Source organism: Ammospiza caudacuta, chromosome 34, assembly GCF_027887145.1.
Source record: "Ammospiza caudacuta isolate bAmmCau1 chromosome 34, bAmmCau1.pri, whole genome shotgun sequence".
NCBI classification, from domain to species: domain Eukaryota; kingdom Metazoa; phylum Chordata; class Aves; order Passeriformes; family Passerellidae; genus Ammospiza; species Ammospiza caudacuta.
The window spans coordinates 4,418,951-4,424,357 of record NC_080626.1 but is presented as its reverse complement, the minus strand read 5'-3'; the positions used below and the strand labels follow the sequence as shown (position 1 = coordinate 4,424,357).

General features: G+C 46.3%; 1 long non-coding RNA gene across 1 annotated transcript; it reads right to left on the bottom strand.

Moving 5' to 3' along the window:
• Positions 1 to 2,010: 2,010 nt before the first annotated feature.
• On the bottom strand, positions 2,011 to 4,380 carry LOC131570415 (uncharacterized). The gene is made up of 3 exons (XR_009275873.1): positions 4,321 to 4,380; positions 3,436 to 3,553; positions 2,011 to 2,841 (listed from the first exon to the last, which is right to left on the bottom strand). It is a non-coding gene; the product is annotated as an uncharacterized LOC131570415 (long non-coding RNA).
• Positions 4,381 to 5,407: the final 1,027 nt, after the last annotated feature.

Genomic DNA, 5,407 nt, shown 5'->3' with positions numbered 1-5,407 from the left:
GCGCGGCTCGGCTCGCTTCGGCCGAACTCGGAGCCTCTCTGTGCGCCCGGCGCGGCTCGGCTCGCTTCGGCCGAACTCGGAGCCGATCAGTGCGCCCGGCGCGGCTCGGCTCGCTTCGGCCGAACTCGGAGCCGCTCACTGCGCCCGGCGCGGCTCGGCTCGCTTCGGCCGAACTCGGAGCCGCTCTCTGCGCTCGGCGCGCCTCGGCTCGCTTCGGCCGAACTCGGAGCCTCTCTGTGCGCCCGGCGCGGCTCGGCTCGCTTCGGCCGAACTCGGAGCCGATCAGTGCGCCCGGCGCGGCTCGGCTCGCTTCGGCCGAACTCGGAGCCGATCAGTGCGCCCGGCGCGGCTCGGCTCGCTTCGGCGGAACTCGGAGCCGCTCTCTGCGCTCGGCGCGGCTCGGCTCGCTTCGGCCGAACTCGGAGCCGCTCTCTGCGCTCGGCGCGCCTCGGCTCGCTTCGGCCGAACTCGGAGCCTCTCTGTGCGCCCGGCGCGGCTCGGCTCGCTTCGGCCGAACTCGGAGCCGATCAGTGCGCCCGGCGCGGCTCGGCTCGCTTCGGCCGAACTCGGAGCCGATCAGTGCGCCCGGCGCGGCTCGGCTCGCTTCGGCCGAACTCGGAGCCGATCAGTGCGCCCGGCGCGGCTCGGCTCGCTTCGGCCGAACTCGGAGCCGATCAGTGCGCCCGGCGCGGCTCGGCTCGCTTCGGCCGAACTCGGAGCCGCTCTCTGCGCTCGGCCCGGCTCGCTTCGGCCGAACTCGGAGCCGATCAGTGCGCTCGGCGCGCCTCGGCTCGCTTCGGCCGAACTCGGAGCCGCTCTCTGCGCTCGGCGCGGCTCGGCTCGCTTCGGCCCAACTCGGAGCCGCTCTCTCCGCGTTCGGCTGAGCTCGCCTCGGCTCGGCTCCCTGACGGCGGGCAAGCGGCGCCGCCTCACGTTAAACTCGCCCGGCTCGGGGCTCTCCTGCTGCCGCGTCCCGCGGGCGGCCCGGCCATCGCACGGACACGACCGGGAGCGCGGGGTGGCACAGGAGTTCATTGGGCAGTGACCGCACTCGCGCTAATTAGCGCGCACGAGAGCAGCGGGCTTGGTTCGGCTGAGCTCGGCTCCGTTCAGGCAGCCTCGCAAGCCTGGCCTCGGTTCGCTCGAGGCCGTCAGGTTCCGCCGGTCTCGCCTTGGTTCGGCCGAAGGAGGCGTCGTTCGCTCGTGTTTTTACAAATATCTTTCTATATTGACTGTATATTTCTATATTTAATTTTATACTTCTATAATACTTCCATTATTCCAAATAAAAACCCCGTCTCTAACCAAATAAATAAAAAAACCCTTCTTTTAAAGGATACTGAAATATTTATTTATACTTTGTATAATTATACATTCATATTTTAATTTATCGTTTCTTTGGATGTATTACATTAATAATGATATATTATATATATAAAATTTTAAAATATATTTAAATTATTATTTAAATTATGTATAATATCTACTGCTACAACTAATTTTTTCTGATATTTTAAATTTTTATATTTATCTGTATGTATTTATTATATATTTCTAAACTTAGATTTCTACCTTTATATTATTTGCATTTATAATTTTTACAATCAAAACACTGCCTATTGACCAATAAAGAAAACCCGCTTTATTTAAGTATTTTAAAAATATTTTCATGTTTATAATTTTCATATTTATATTTATAATTTGTTCAATATTACATGAGAACACACCTGCTCCTGCACCGCAGTGGGGCCCCCTCTCCTGGGGACCTTGGGGTGCCCCAACGGCATCAGAGCCCCGAGTCTTCACCCCCTTCTCCTCTATTTAGAAACTACACTGGAACTTTTTTCTGGAAATAAAGACATTACCTAAATCCTCTCCCCGTGTCCTAGACAGATGGATATTCAGTTATTAGTTGGCTGGGCAGCAGTTTCTTAAATAGAATGATAAACAAGATGTGAACATTTCAGCTACAAGCAAATAGGCAAATCTGAACAAGGTACTGGTGGGCGACCACTGAAGTTATTTTGAAGGAATTTTTTAAACAATAAAATATTGATACCACAAAAATAAAGCAAAAAGCTAACTACTGGCTAAGAAAAAATTAACTTTTGACAGCAACAACATTCCAACCACACAGGCTTTTTCCCGATGTCATACCTTATAACTACCTCTCTTGGGAATTCTCATCATGTATCCCAAAAGGAATAAATACCTCAGAGCGTCCTAAAGCAAAAAGTAGCACACGTGAGCTCCTCACACTCCCGGGAGGCCTGCACAGCGTGCACTGAGTCTGCAACAAATTCTGCTCAGTGAGAGTCTGCAAACAAAGGTTCAATTGATGAATTGAACTGATTGTAAAGGGAGGTTTTCTAAGCACAGAAGCACAACAAAGAACAAGCAAAAACAATTCTTAAAAAAAACCTGCAAGTTTTATTTAGCATATATGCGACTGATTTCCACCCTGTGGCTTCTCACTTTGATTCGCGTCTGTAGGTTCAGGAAGATGACAATGCACACTCTGCCTTCCCTGAGCCCCCCACAGCAGCTGAGCGCTGCTCCGTGCGCTCAGATCGTCAGGAACTGGATTGCCCGCATGGACTGGAACTGCTCTGCTGCAGATTCAGGAGAGAGAGGCTGGCTGAGGCGTCGTCCCAATTCCATTACTGTGTGACGAGAAGCGGTTTGTTCCCAACGGGTGCAACAATCCCCAGCTCGCTTCCATGGTGAGTACCGATGGCACACAAATGGCAGCCTGAGGAAATCGTGTTCTGGGCTCTAAGTGGTCGGGACAGGGTCTGATTTTTTGTTTTGCATCTGTATGATGATTAGTACGACAGGGCCCTGATCGATGACATGGCAGCACAGAATTAAAAACTCCTCAATAGGATTACATCGACTTCTAGGAAAAGACAAAAGCCTAGGACCCTTCTGAAATCTATTTTTAATGCGAAGCACACGGATTGTCACTATGCTGTGCCTTCCAGCTTTTCAAAGCAGCTTACCTCTGAAGACCAGAAAACATTTATTTCTACAGAAACAATGGGCAACCCCCAGGCTAATCTCAGCACTACTGTTTAATAGGGGATCTGCCAGCGTGCCAGTCCAGCTTCAAGTGTGCTTTATTTCAGTCTAACATCCCCTCAAAATTCTTCTCACATCTCCCAACCCTGACATCTTATTTTTCCATAAAGCTTCTCATCATTAGCAATTTCCAAGTAACATGGTATTTTTACAACATTCAAAAATGTCATGCTGGACTGTGCTAGAGAGTAATTTGCAAATATAAGCTTAGCAAAGTTTGAATTGACTTGTCCAGAGAAAAAACCTACAAGTGAACACCTACACCTGCCTACAAAGAGCTAACAAGCCCCTGGCAGCTGCCAGCATCAAAGCACAGCGGATGTTTCTAATACAGGGTAAGGATAACAATATCACCTTTTGTTCTCTCCAGCTTGTTTTCCCTGCAGTCATATTTTGCTTCTTATGATTTTTTTAGTCTCTGCATCTTCTTGGACAGCACCGAGCCCGACGACAAGGATACGAGAGTCTTTCCCTGCCGTAGGGAGAGAACCAGGAAAACAGTTAAAATAAGAACAGGGTAGTTTGAAATTCATACTTCCAATGAGAAGCAGCGCCTAACAAACAGAACAAAAGTAAACAAAGCATGATACCTCCCTGGGGACAGAAGACTTACAAACTCTCCAGGATTTACAATTCTAGCGACCAACCCCTTCAGGACGGCAGCCAAGTGTCCCATGAGGTGGTGCTGCACCAAAGAACGATCTGAGAGGTTCCAAAGAGTGAAATGCACAATATTTTGCAAAGCCGTAAAATCTTGCAAAATAACAAAAATACAATAGATGTAAACTACAGGGTAAGAGTACAAGTGTTCACTTTAAGAGCTGGAACCATCCAGGTGAGCACCTGATAACTGGATCCTCACCAGAGTTTGAACCCTTCAGGACACAGAAGGGTTTTCCCCAGAAATTTCACAGACTGAGTTTTGATACAAGTATACTTGCCAGACCCTCAGAAACATCACCCATTCTCCAGGTGTCTGGAGAGAACTGCAAATGGCTCTCACGTAGTTTGAGCTAGCTCTGTAAGGTCTCAGGGTGAATTTCACCAGATGCAACCAAACTGGGCAACTCCCAGTGGGACAGAAGGAACCCAAAGCTTGGGTTCGCAGAGCTGCAGCAAATACTGAGGAAACAAACATAACAGCGTAAAAAATAATAAACCATCCTTTTTTTTTCTCTTGCTTTTGTTTTTTTCTTATTCAGATCAGCATAGCAATTAAAGAGAAGGTGAAAAACTCACCATTACTGAACATTTCATCATCTGTAGGCTGAGCATCCTTAGCACAGAGGACTCCAAAGTTAAAATTCACCGATCCCTGGGAAATAAAACCAAATATTGTATGATAAACAATCAAACAGCAGACGTAAAAATTTGTTTCCTCTAAGGACTTTCGGGTACGTATGTACCTTTGCATACATCCAACACATTGGAACATACACTTTATACCATCTCCTAATAAGTAAAAATTTACCTTTAAACTTTGATAGTACAGCATAAAATTATGAACTTAAATTGGTGATCTGTTATTATTAAGTTGGTGCCTAAAGTTATTTCTGCTGTCAGGTTCAAAAAAACATTAATTTTTTTACTGGAATGAGCAATTGATTTCAAAGTCATCACAAGCCCACCAAAACACAAAGCAGTATTCACTGGATGGGTCTGTGAGCTAGAAGTAGTTAGGCTTGTACTTCCCTCTTGCTCTTCCAGAACCAATAAATCCTGTCAACAAAACCAGGATCTATAGCCCACTGCTGTGAAAGATTCTACGAGGATGATGGTTTGATTTGTGTTTAGAAGTTTTGATTTGAAATGGCCAGTTCAATGGATAAAGACAGTTTAAGTAGTATTACATTGCTATTATTATTATTTCTATTATTATTTTTACTATTACTACTGCTATTGTTATCATCTGCTACTGGAAGAAACAAACCAGTAGTACCTATACTTAATTACTTTTATTTCCAGGAAATAATAAAGAAAAAGAACCAAACCAAAAAAAGTCACTTCCTACCTTTTATATCAAGGGATGAAAAATTTCTCTTGGGCTCTTCTCCAATTTATCAAGACTCATAGCACTGAAAGGCAAACAAAACAGTGCTTTATAGAAGGGCAAGTGCACATTTCAAGGCTGAACCACCAACTGATTGCAGTGACAGCAGTTACAACATGAATCCTTCCTAGAGCCTCTGTTAAATGGAATGTTCTGTGGAACTGCCGTTTCTTTCCCAAAACACTAACTTCCAACACTTCCTAATCATATTTTGTATTTTAAAACAAAAGAAGTTAGTGAGACTCTGTGCGGAGGTCAGGTTTAAATTTATTTCCT